The sequence below is a fragment of the Erpetoichthys calabaricus genome, chromosome 9 (assembly GCF_900747795.2).
Source record: "Erpetoichthys calabaricus chromosome 9, fErpCal1.3, whole genome shotgun sequence".
NCBI classification, from domain to species: Eukaryota; Metazoa; Chordata; class Cladistia; order Polypteriformes; family Polypteridae; genus Erpetoichthys; species Erpetoichthys calabaricus.
Genome location: NC_041402.2, coordinates 174,106,042 through 174,120,161, shown reverse-complemented (window position 1 = coordinate 174,120,161; position 14,120 = coordinate 174,106,042). Strand labels below are relative to the sequence as shown.

The 14,120-nt window shown below is 41.3% G+C and overlaps 1 protein-coding gene and 1 long non-coding RNA gene across 2 annotated transcripts in view; one reads left to right on the top strand and one right to left on the bottom strand.

Annotated features, from left to right (window-relative positions):
• The window catches only part of LOC127529157 (uncharacterized), a 223,506-nt gene that overhangs the window by 55,022 nt on the left and 154,364 nt on the right, over positions 1 to 14,120 (bottom strand). The gene's annotated exons all lie outside the window — the stretch shown is intronic.
• Positions 1 to 14,120, top strand: part of LOC114658268 (CXADR-like membrane protein) — a 176,216-nt gene that overhangs the window by 9,469 nt on the left and 152,627 nt on the right. The window lies entirely within an intron of this gene.

Here is a 14,120-nt window from a genome sequence, read left to right as displayed (position 1 = left end):
CTAGAGGCCTTAAGTGTCCCTGCATTCTTGGATCTCAATATTCAAATACAATGACAGGCAAGCCCCTAAATGGAGGCCACTTTTCCATCATATTAGGGAGCAAAAGAACATTATGGTAAAAAGGCTTCCTGCTGCCACCTAACAGTAGTCAACTGTGTCCTGAACTTGCTTTGGCACCCCACTGTCCACTATTGAGACTGGCCCTTTGTCACCAGCAGTGACAGCACTGCCACTTGGGCATCCTATTTTGCTGTATATGTATGTATTTATGAGAATATATATTTATATATATATATATATATGTGGGTGTGTGTGTGTGTATATACTGTATATATACAGTGTATATATATAATATATATATATAAATAGATACTGATAGAGCATACCATATATGCTGCATGTAATGTATATATGTAAGTGTATACACCGTGTTTATAGTGTATAATATGTATGTACAAATAATGTACATAATATACACTTTTTTGTTTATTTTTAAGCATCAGAGCAATTAAATAGCACACCACTTTCAAGGCACAACGCCAGTGCCTAGAGATGTCTTGAGAACAATCTGCAGCAACTACAGCAAAGACTGAATGAATGGGGACTAAAATGTCTGCTTAGGGAAAGAATGTCAATTGTGAGCTCTAAACACATTAGTCATATGTCGCCTATTATATAATTTAATATTGACATAACCATTATATGATGCAAACATAAAAAGGAACAGTTATTCTCATGGTTATGACTGTTCTGTCAGAAACAAATGATAAAGAAGGGGCATATTTACTCAGGCAAAAAAATTACAAATAATGTGATTATTGTCTCTTTGACACTGAATAAAAAGAAAACTTGATGCTTGGCTTCTCGGCTGCAATGGAATTTCATTACCTAGTTTATTATTTGTTTTTTCATCCAGGGGATTGAAATTCTCATCCTGAAAAACTTGCTAAACCCCAAAGTGAAGGCTAATTAGTCTTATTAAGTCAAATTAGGGCCTGTTGTTTTCCACTTTCCTGTTTTATGTCCTTCCCTTTAATCATTGGGGAGCGCGGTGGGAACTGGCTGCTGAAGAGGTTTTAAATTGTGAGCCTTCTGGCGTTAAACCTTTTCCCCAGCTAATCTGTGCGAACAACAACAACAACAAGGGGATGATTTAGGAACACACAAGTGGACAGTAGCTGAACTGGAAGGCACATGAAGGTGATTTGGGCGGCTACATGGCCGAAGCTCGGGACATTCACGAGGCTCTGAACACCACACTGACTGGTTTTGTTATGTGTGGGCCGCACAGCTCCACCCAAGTGCCTCCCTTCAGTCTTCAAGTTTCATTCCCTTGGGTGTTCGGTGTCTGTGAGATCTTCAGCGTCTGTGTGGATTTCCGCCCCCTCGCCCCACAGGTATTCCTACACTCCTTCTGTATTCCAAAGCTGTGCTGTTCAGTCAGAGAGAAGACATGCAATTTGCCCCTCACAAGTGAGTGTGGGAGTCACGATGAGCACATCCATACAACCCATAACTGGAAATGAGTCAGATCAGAAAATGGCCAAATGGACGGACACGGGGAATCAGTAGCTGCACTGAATGTTGAAATGGAAACCTCTGATTTTGTAGATCAGGGTGAATGTGGCATAATATGAAACACACACAGTCACAGAGACTGGCGACAGCGCGTGCACTGAAGGAGGAAGGGACATCATTTAAAAACGTGTGACAGGTCTGTTTTTGTGGTCCCAGTTCGGGTCCAGGCTAACTCTCCATGCCTGAGTGCAGAGTTTGCACATTCTCCCAATGTGTGGCTGGGTATTCCTCCAGGTATTCCACCTGATATACTCCTACATGACCAAAGACAAGTAGATTAAGTGAATTATCAAAGATAAACTGATGGAGTGGGAGAAAGTGTGGGTGTGTTGTGAGTGAGCCTTAATATACACACATTTTGGCAACATATAAGGGTGAGTTCCACCATCAGCTCTATGCTACATGGATGGACCACCCTTAATTGAGAGAGTTAGAAAATCGAATGGACAGGTGCTGAAAATCGGTCGTTACTTAAGCGGCATCTCCACCTTACCTGGATTGATTCTTCTTCTACTCGGACAGTTCTCTTCAGAAGCAGACCAGTGAGACTGAGGGGACTTGCCCTCCTTAGACAAGCTATTGAATATCAAACCTTTCCCTTTCACGAATAATACATGAGCACTTTTGCTGCCTGTTTTATTTATTTATTTATTTATTTTTTAAAATATTTTTTTTTTCCCCTAGAGCAGCCCTCTCTGTCTTATTAACTGATTGCCGCTCCCCCGGGTGCCTCACTTTGTGACAGCGCAGCGCTGTCTCATTAGACTGAGCTCTTTGCAGGGACCATTTTCAGCTCCCGCACATCTGCTCAGCACCTTCTCTTGGTTGGTGTGTGTGTGGGTGTGCGTGTGTGTGTTTGTGTTGGGGGTGGGGGGGCGACTTGATCGCTTTTCCACCCATATGTTAAAAGCAATGGTAAACCTGGAGTCGACTGTGTCCCTAATTGCATTACTCAAATCTTTACTCTTTAAAAATTGCAGCACAGCTTACGACAACCGCATTCTGGATGATATGTGCATTCGGTCTCGTGTTGCATTTCTTATCACATCTCCCTAATCCTTTCCATAAGCACGCTGAGTGCATGCAGGTAAATATCACAGAAGTACAGCGCGTGCTCGGCACAGCCGCCCGGTCCAATACTGTGAGCCCGGCGCCGGTAGTGCACCGCATGCTCTCCTCCCCGACTCGCCTCAATTAGTGTCAGATTTCTGGATTTGTGAATTTGTCAGTATGAATGCACCGTTGTTCTCCTTGCTGGAGAATAAAAAAACGACATTAAAAAGATCCATTTTTTTCCTCTGTGATGTGTGAGCTTCAGATATTTTTTTTTATTGGTTTTGCTGTAAGTGATGCAGCTTTTCGCTTTCTGGCAAATCGGCACCGCTGGAGCCTTTGAAAAGCAGCAGCTGTGGTGCACTCTTAGACTTCCTCATCGTATTCCGGTTTATTGCCAATTGTTATGAAAGCTGTTAAACACTCAGGTGCCCTGAAAGGCGAAGATGATTTTGGACTGTTATTATATTGGACCATTCTATTATATTGTATGAGATCTCCTCAGAGGAAGCCGAGCGCAGCTTACAAGCTCCACACGGGCTGTCAACCCAAATGACGCTCAGGTCCTGCTAATCATTTCAATATATGACAGAAGCACCACGAGGGTCCTGTCTGCCCTTTTATTCATAGCTGCTCGTGTTTTATTTTTATTGCTGCTGTTCAGTACCTGAGTTATGAATATTTCCCTCTTGAGGAAGGCCATTAGTTAATTAGCCAAGATGAAGTATTCTTATCCTGCAAGAATGGAGAGGCTTGCAAAAACAGATCATTTATGAACAGAAAATCTCTTACCTGTTTCTGTACTGTATATATGCTGTTTAAATATATCAGTAGGTCCACCTATCCAGTAGCACATAGGACTTGTCTTTTAGTCCAGAACATCCTAGAATAGTCAAGACATGGATTCTACAAAGCATTGCTTTGCATACTGTCACACAAGACCCACATTATGATGTTCCATGGACCCTTCTCTATGTTGACGAAGTTATGCTCACAACAACCACTGGGGGGGTGGGGGGGACTGCAAAGTCAAGTCCAGGTATGGAGTAATCATCTTAGACGGTATGGCTTTGCCTCAATTTCAAAAAAGGCGGAATACATGCAAACATGCCCACAATTTGGTACCATCCCAGTTAGTGACACTCTTGAAAACCACCATATGGTGTTTTAGTGGGTTGTGCAGTTCATCGTAGAGCCAAAGAACCAATTCATTCCGAGAAGGTTATTTTTTTTAACCAATATATACCAATGGATGACACCAAATTTACTTCATAACCCTCAAACCAGGATGTGGGGATCATGAAAAGAGAAACATCCGGTTGATGCTGGTCTGTCCTAAAACAGAAGACTATGAAAGCTCAGACATGAAGTTCTCACAAATTAAATGATCCAAAACTATGAATACCCATTTTAATGTGATGGGACTTCAACACAAAGCAAGGTCACACCAACAGTTGGCACTTTCAGGTTTATCTCACAAAAGGAAGGAAACCCTACCTGTGGAGTCACAAACATGACACTGACTGCTGATCTCGATGAACTTTATAACAAAGAGGACCACCATTAAGACCAGAAACGTCTGACTCTCAGACCCTGAAGATCTTAAATCACAAGCTGAATGTCTTCTATAGAAGACACCAATATCCCCAGATTTACTGTTACTGAGGGGACCTTCACTCTTACAAATCCTGGTCCTTGAATGGCATTTTATGGTTCTTTCCTGGATTGTGTGGTTCCTCATAGCTCCATTGCTCGACAAAGCACCATTTTGTTCCAGGATGGGTTCATTGCCTATGAAGTTGGTTCTTTGTGCCTTGAATCACTTCCTAATATGTAGAAGAAACCTGAAATCATTAATGTGTGGTAGGCCACCTAGCAGGACACCAACAGATTAAGAAAACCTGACCTGAGCCTGTGTGTCACTGTAGGCAGAGGGGGTCCTTTAAAAATTACAACCCAATGGCGTTTCACAAATCTGTTACCATCGCTTCATGGTTACTTACTGTATGCAGATCTAAATAAATAAAAGTTCTTTCTGGAACCTTCATGTCAAAGGGTCTTTTAGGAAGCAAAAATGGTTCCCTTTATATTGCATCTCTTTGGAACCATTCGGGCACCTTTTATTTTTAAGAGTGGATGAGGACCCAATAAGGACCTTTCAGTATCTACCTTCCTACCTGGAAACTGATGGCAGTAACAGCAATGAAGTGTGAACAGCGTAATGCAGTCTGCTTTTAGTGAAAAGAAGTTACTGGAATATTCTGTAACAGATCAGAACATTAGAACAGTCTTGACGAGAACAGACCATACAGCCCAACAAAGCTCGCCAGTCCTATCCACTTATTTCTTCCAAAAAAACATCAAGTCGAGTTTTGAAAGTCCCTAAAGTCTTACTGTCTACCGCAGTACTTGGTCTCTTATTCCAAATGTATATCATTCTTTGTGTAAAGAAAAACTTCCTAATGTTTGTGAGAAATTTACTCTTAATAAGTTTCCAACTGTGTCCTCGTGTTCTTGATGAACTTATTTAAAAGTCCCAGTCTCGATCCACTGGACTTATTCCCTTCATCATTTTAAACACTTCACTCATGTCTCCTCTTAATCTCTTTTAAAGGCACAACTCTGTTCATCTTTCCTCATAACTCATCCCCTGTAGCCCCTCAATCAGCCCAGTCACTCTTCTCTGGACCTTTTCTAGTGCTGCTATGTCGTTTTTGTAGCCTGCAGACCAAACCTGTACCCAGTACTCCAGATGAGGCCTCACCAGTGCGTTATAAAGATTGAGCAGAACCTCCTGTGACTTGTACTCCACACATCAAGGCGCTATATAACCTGACATTCTGTTTGCCTTCTTAATGGCTTCTGAACACTGTCTGGAGGTTGATAGCTTAGAGTCCACTATGACTCCTAAATCCTTCTCATAAGGTGGACTCTCGATTTTCAGACCGCCCATTGTGTATTCAGACCTCACATTTTTACTTCCTATGTGTTATTCTTTACATTTACTGACATTAAATTTCATCTGCCACAAATCTGCCCAAGCCTGTATGCTATCCAAGTCCTTCTGTGATGATATAACGGATTCCAAATTATCTCCTAATCCACCTATCTTGGTATCATCTGCAAATTTAATCAGCTTGTGACTTATATTCCTATCTAAATCATTTTATATATGTTAAAAATAGCAGATGGATGCCATCTCACCTCAGATCTATAATAATATCAAACAGCAATACACCCGGAACAGAGTGCTGTACAAGCACTAAAAGAGCTGAGCGTCAGTTACGTGTCATGGAGTTTCATATGCTCTGTTTGACAATAGGAATATCTCATCTCCACCATATTTGCAATGACACAGTTGGACAACTGACGGATGTTGCTCCAGTCCCAGATGAATTGCACGAAAGATGACTGCAGTAGTATAGCCATTTTCTAAAAGAAGCAGCTGGCATTGTTGCTAATGTGGCCCAGCACTTTGATATTGAAGGTCAGTGGCCTCCTGGGAGACCCAAACAATGATGGCAAGACACAATAAAGGGAGACATGAAAATAATCCATTTAAGCCTTGAAGGTGCATTCAGTTGTTCAAAGTGCTGTTGTCAAATCTGAAAAGTGGACCCTGCAGTAGTAGGAAAATGTAAATTGTTGTTGTTAATGATGATGATGATTCATACTGGACACCTCCTATTCCACCTCAATCCAAAGGTGCTTTATTGCATTGAAATTTGTAAAGTGTGCAACCCCAGGAGTAAACCAGAGTCACTGTCATGACTATGGAGCCAACTTGAGAGAAGGTGTGCTGGATGTACAGAATTTATTTGAATAAAAGTACACCATGGCCATAAAGGGTTACACATGTACAGCAACTGTACTTTATTAGTTGAATTATGTTCAGTGAGGAGGCAGAGCATATGCCATGAAAGCACCATTGACACCAGGCAGGATGGATCCATGGACTCTGAATCAGGATAGCAAGTGCCTACACTGAAGTGGTGACAAGCAGATATAAGTGAAAATGAACAGACAACATGGTCAACCATAGGCACCTACCCAGCTCAGCACTGTTCCATATATGTGGACAGTGCCACCAGGAGACCATACCATAAATATGAATCCAAGATGACTTGAAATCATAACCTCTCCAGCCATATGTATGGCACTGCAGAGGCACTGGAGACTGAATTGTGACCCATGGAGCTCAGTGGCTTTTCAATCACTGCAGAGGGTCTTATGACCTATTTATTACCTGCAGGGTGACCTTCTCCTCTAGGAAGTACTTCATGGGTCATTTACATTATTATTTATTTAATACTTTTATATAAAGCCACCGCAAAATCAAGTGAATGGTGGCAGTGTGGCACAGTGATCAGCAATGATGCCTCTAGATATATTGTAGTTTCTTGGATTTGAGTTTCATTCTCATTGTAGATACTGCCAGTCTGGGGTCTGAACATTTCTTAGGCATTCTGTGTAGATCTTCCACGTTCCAAATAGCATAAAGAGTGCATGAAATTTGAATATAGATAGACAGATAGATAGATAGAAAATGACATTAACAACTGAGATGATTCTACTGGAGCTAAAAACTACTAAAAAGCCAAGTGTAGGACCAAAGAATTTATGATAGATAGATAGATAGATAGATAGATAGATAGATAGATAGATAGATAGATAGATAGATAGATAGATAGATAGATAGATAGATAGATAGATAGATAGATAGATAGATAGATAGATAGATAGTGTGAGAAGCAGCCCGGACACAGACAGATGGACACCATGTTAAAGTCCACCACACGTTTATTTACACTATATACACAGTTCTTAAATGCACAACCCCAGTGCCGCAGCACCAATCACCCCAATAGTCCAGGCCACTGTCCACAATGCCTTCAGGCTGCCTCCTTCTCTCTTCTCTCAGACCTTGTCCTCTTCCACCCGACTCCAGGCTTGATTGAAGGGAGGCGGCCCCTTTCATAGTCACCCGGATGTGCTCCAGGTGGTTCCTGTCAATCTTCCACCGACACGCCCCTGTGTAGCGGAAGTGCCGGCTGTCTCTCCGGAAGCACTCTGGGTGTCTCCTCTCTTCTTCCCCCCAGCACTTCCTGGTGTGGTGGAAGTGCTGGGGTCTCGAGTCCTCCAGGCATGGGGACGCCCCCCTGGCGGTGACCACGGGCCCCTACAGGGTTGAGCTTCCAAGCCCTGTACCCGTGGCCCCCAATATAACCAGGGCGGTCGCCCTCTCGTGGTCCGGAGGAGGCATGAGCCCTCCTCCTGTCCTCCTGGGCGGCCCAGCTGGGTGCCATCCCCAGCTGCGTGCCACAATAGATAGATAGATAGATAGATAGATAGATAGATAGATAGATATGAATGTCATTTTATAATTGACAGACAATGAAAGATGCTATTTTAGTTAGGGAAAGGTGTCATTTTCCATAGATATCAAATTTACCAAATGACATATGTGGAGCAAAAGCCTTGAACTTGGAAATCCCCTCCATCTCAGTTAAGACATTAGCTGAATATGTAATTACAGTATCCTCATCAGGCCGATGTCGTTATTCAAGGTGACTTATAATATTGGAGGTACAATTAATTGCATTTCTTTTTTATTTCTAATTGGAACACAGGCAGGTGAAGTGACTTGCTCGTGGTCACACAGTGTCAATAGTTGGATTTGAACCCACAACTGCTGGGCTTCCCTCTTAATCTCCACACCACAATGGCTGCATAATTGAGATGCTGTTATTTTGTGGGGTCTTTTCACTGTGGGAAGGGCAGGTTCAGTAGAAGGGCCATGCCAAGGAGTTTCTGGTCCCCCAGCGATGACCACCCAGTGAATTGTGGGTAAATGTATAATATTTCCTGCCTGTTTCTGTCATTTTCTTTTCTTGGTGCTAAAGAAATCAGGAAGCTGATTTCATAAGACATGACGGCTTACAAGCTGCTGCTAATTAAACACATAAATGTGGGAAAGTGAATAATGTGGGGGTGGCATGGTGGCGCAGTGGTAGCGCTGCTGCCTCGCAGTAAGGAGACCTGGGCTCACTTCCGTTCTCCCCGTGTCTGCGTGGGTTTCCTCCGGGTGCTCCGGTTTCCTCCCACAGTCCAAAGACATGCAGGTTAGGTGGACTGGCGATTCTAAATTGGCCCTAGTGTGTGCTTGGTGTGTGGGTGTGTGTGTGCCCTGCGGTGGGATGGCATCCTGCCTGGGGATTTGTTCCTGCCTTGCACCCTGTGTTGGCTGGGATTGGCTCCAGCAGACCCCCGTGACCCTGTGTTAGGATAGAGCGGGTTGGATAATGACTGACTGACTGAATAATGTGACCCGCGACAGACCCCAGCAGCCCTTCATGCACTGGTGGGGGGTTTCAGGGGGTGGCACTGCCGCTCGCCTTTTAATTGGAAGAAATTCTCCTATCTATCTATCTATCTATCTATCTATCTATCTATCTATCTATCTATCTATCTATCTATCTATCTATCTACAGTGTGTTTAATTCATTGATTTATTTTCAAAATCCATTTAATTCTAAATTAATCTGAGCAAGTCGTGGTAGGGCATGGCTTATTTGTTCAGCCCCACTCATAATCACTTCAATAGATAGCACTATTTCCTTATGTATACATAGATTTGGGTTCAGTTGCGTTTAGCCAGTTCTGTGAAAGCTGTGAATTTTCTGTTTGTCCACGTATACAGCAGTTTTCCCTCACACCCTAAAGACATGTCGTTTTGTTAAGTGGTGGCTGAGTTAAGTGAGTGTACATAAATAATGATGACACTTTACTGGGTTGTGTGGTTTGTCATAGAACCCTGGCATGACAAAAGAACCATTTCATTCTGGGCAAGGTTCTAAACACATGAAATTGGTGTTTTGGGGTTTTGAAAAGGTTCTTCATATGTGGACAAAAACAAAAATCTTCCATGTAAAGTAGGCTACCTAGCAGAATACCAATAGATCAAGAAAACCTGAACTTCGCTTGTTGTTGTCATATGTAACAAGAGTCTTTTAAAAATCAAAAACCCGCTGGTTTTTCAAAAGATTTGTCATCCGCACCTAGCTGTTCATGGTTATTTACTGAACCTGTTACTGATCTAAATACATAACGGTTCTCTCTGGAGTCCATAAAGTCCAGGCCGATGCACTTTTGCAGCAGTAAGACTCGTCTTACTCCGTTCTGTCAGATGCGCGTTACTGGCCGGTTGGACTGCGAGACAAGCACAGTTGACGCGAGAGTCATTAGTGAAAGGGTTAATTATACCTGGTGCCAAAAACAGTATAACAGATTTAAAATAAAACTAAGTGCTGGTTGCCATATTCGACTAATTACTGATTTGTGTCTTACTTTTTGTTTATCTGTGTATTTTTATTATTATTTTTTACCTCTCAGCACGAGTAAAACTAATTTCGCTCCCACTGTAGTCCCAGCAGTGTCTGCGCTTAACCCAAATACTTTGTGTTCCAAAAAGCCGATTTGAAAACCGGGTGCTGCGCGCGTCTCTTATTTAACCCTTTCATCGTAATTCATCTTAAGGGGCTGGGAATATGAAAATATCACTTTTTGGCGGCTAAGGAATGATGAGTGGTGGTCCAGCCTCTTCAGAATACCTAATTAGGTTGTCTTGACATTAGATTCATTTAGATTTATTTCTTTTTATAATATCGTATATACAAATATGAAAAAATATAATTTTATCATGATTTTTTTTTTTTTGCTGTAAGTTGGCGTGCATATCCACACTTTTGCGGTTCCTTAATGGCACTTGACTGGGTTGTGTGGTTTCTTGTAGAGCCATCGGTTCACAAAAAAACATTTCATTCTGTGAAGGATTCGTTGCATTTGACATTGGTTCTTTGTTCTTTGAAAAGGTTCCTCATATGTGAACAACACAGAAATCCTGAATGTATTGCAGGCTCTACGAACAGATCAAGAAACCTGAACTTCGGCTGTGTGTGATCGTTCACAGAGAGAGTCTTTTAAAAGTCTCAAGGTATTTCATACATCTCTTATCGTCTATTCATGGTTATTTAAGGAACGTGATTCGGTTTCAAATAAATTAAGGTTCTTTCAGGAACCTTCTTGTAAATGGCTCTTTGAGAACCAAGAATCGTTCCCCAATGGGAATAACCGCTTTCGTTTGTATTTTTAAGAGTGATGAGACCTTGAAAGCTGGTCGTTTCTGTCAAGATATATAAACACCTCTCCTTTGTAGCGTCCCGGGGGGTCTCCGCCTGACAAATCAGTAGCCTACTCGGCCTCTCTGGTGTCGTAGATTCGGTGAGAAACATCTGCGCGAAACGCAACTCGCCGCTGACTGTGCATGGGATTCTGCCATGGCTGGCCTGCGACTGGACTCAAATGGATCGCGCCAGCTGCCAACGGGCACCCTAAAGCCCGATTTCGTCACTTGAATTACCGGTGGTCTGTCCTGGCTGGACTGATCCGGGTCGGTTGCTTTCCGTGTAAGGATGTGGACTCGAATTGGAGTCTCGGGAACTGAGGACGAGACACAACCGGTTCCACGTTCACTTGGCATCATCTTCTTGACGGCTACGTTTGTAAATGGCGCTGAGTTTAACAATAGAAATAAAAAATAAAGTGTGGGTGGGGTTGGGAAGGGTCGCTTGTCAGTTTGCATTACAATTTGCAGCAGGAAAGGCATTAAGAAGATAGCCTGCTTCGAAATAAGCATTAACGATTTCATGGTCGGGTAAAGATGTCCCACTAACCCCATTTAATGAAACTTCAGTCTGCTAGGTGTGGCGTATTTGGAGAATCTTATTAAACGCATCTTGGAGAAAATTTTTAAAAAGTACGTCAAAATTGAATTTATTTTGTACACAGTGCCAAAGGAACTTTACGCTTTATTTTATTTGGAAAAAAAAAATCCGATTCCACAACCTGAGGACGTTTATTCAAACTTTCATTGGATTCCATTTTTGAACCTTCGTGCCACTGCTGTGGATTCGAATGTGACGTCACTCCCCAGTCAGCAGTCTTACTGCGGTCACCGCGGTGATTTCACTCAGAGTAACTACAGCGGACCCTAGCGTTCATAAGTGGGAATGGCAAACAGTACATTAATACTCATGTTCAAGTTTATTGTCGTGTGGAGAGAAAATGCAGAGACATTCTTATGTCTGACCAACAGGCAACTGGTGTTATAACGGCAACGCACATATTTCCATTTGTTGTGCTGAACATTACCAACCTCACTTGCAAGGTCTCCAGCACTTCCATGGAGAGAGAATTTATAATTACAATCTTATCAAGCTATCGAAAAATAAAGGCTTCTGTTCTCTGGGAGAGATCATATTCATATCCTTTCCTTTCAGTTAACTTCTTTCATTCTATTTTTGGTATTTGAAAAGCTCTTGATGTTAACATAGTTACTGCTTTCTTTGCAAGTTGCTTTATAAAATGTATTCTGACCCAATATTGATCTTTTTCTCTTTGAAAAAAAAGCTGCTTTGCATTTTCTCTTTTCTGTGCCTCCTTCTTCCATTTATATACCACATATTTCCATTCCCACAGCCTGTTCGGGCAAGTAACTATTCGTCATCACATCCTCCCTTACCGTATGCCAGTGTAATGGCATTCTTTGCAGATGGTTTCCTCACCGCAAGTCTCTCTTGAGATTCCGGCTTGCCACCTCAATACCACCTTGGTCTTAAGTCACTGTGTAAAATTTTACATTCTGCCTTCAAGTGATTTTGGCTGCGAGACATGCGGTGTCTGCCACCATTGCAATATGGCCAGTCATTTGTGTGTTCACTTATTTTTTAACCCACTTACAATAATCAGGATTGCAGGGAGCTGAAACTTCTTAGTAGCCACGGATGTAAGGCAGACATCAGTCTATAGGGGGCGTCAGTCCAGTACTGGGCTCACTCACACAGACACACACACACACACACCTCAGATGGACTGGTGCTCTGTCTGGGTGTGTTGTACCTGCTCCTCAATCAAATATATAGCACCTTACACATCTATCTATCTATCTATCTATCTATCTATCTATCTATCTATCTATCTATCTATCTATCTATCTATCTATCTATCTATCTATCTATCTATCTATCTATCTATCTATCTATCTATTATATAGTGCCTTTCATATTCTATCTATCTATCTATCTATCTATCTATCTATCTATCATATAGTGCCTTTCATATCCTATCTATCTATCTATCTATCTATCTATCTATCATATAGTGCCTTTCATATCCTATCTATCTATCTATCTATCTATCTATCTATCTATCTATCTATCTATCTATCTATCTATCTATCTATCTATCTATCATATAGTGCCTTTCATATCCTATCTATCTATCTATCTATCTATCTATCTATCTATCTATCTATCTATCTATCTATCTATCTATCTATCATATAGTGCCTTTCATATCCTATCTATCTATCTATCTATCTATCTATCTATCTATCTATCATATAGTGCCTTTCATATCCTATCTATCTATCTATCTATCTATCTATCTATCTATCTATCTATCTATTATATAGTGCCTTTCATATCCTATCTATCTATCTATCTATCTATCTATCTATCTATCTATCTATCTATCTATCTATCTATTATATAGTGCCTTTCATATCCTATCTATCTATCTATCTATCTATCTATCTATCTATCTATCTATCTATCTATCTATCTATCTATCTATCTATCTATCTATCTATCTATCTATCTGTTATATAGTGCCTTTTATCTATCTATCTATCTATCTATCTATCTATCTATCTATCTATCTATCTATCTATCTATCTATCTATCTATCTATCTATCTATCTATCTGTTATATAGTGCCTTTTATCTATCTATCTATCTATCTATCTATCTATCTATCTATCTATCTATCTATCTATCTATCTATCTATCTATCTATCTATCTATCTATCTATCTATCCTTAAAGACACCTGAATGTTGTTTTCAGTGTTTATTCTTAATATTGTAACAATCCAAGGGTGAGAGAGATGGATAATGGAGTGTTTGTTATGGTGGGGGTCCTAAGGTAACCCTGTTCACTTTTTTTTTTTTTTTTTATAAAGTAGACCTGAACAAAATGCACCAGATCCCAGCTATAGCCCTCATGTGCCACCTTATCTTTTATATCTATGACCTCAGACAACAAGGCAGAATACCAGCCCAGCAAAGTAATATTAATACAACTGGGGTAATACTCACTTCATCTAACTTAAACTACCAGGTGGGTCTCTGTCCAAATATTCTGGTCCAGCTTGGTGTTTGGTCTTTGAATGGAGACAATGATATCCTGAGAAAGGGATCAGCTGATGTCACCGTGAAGCACTCTGACTGTAGCAGATAGTATGATGGTCTCTGCACAGTTGACTAATGGAGGTCTCCTATTAGCTCACACTGCATGGAGATCACTAGTAAGCCACATGTTGCAGGTTTGTGACCTACCACAGGCAGTTCTCCACAGCGCAAATCTCCGAACT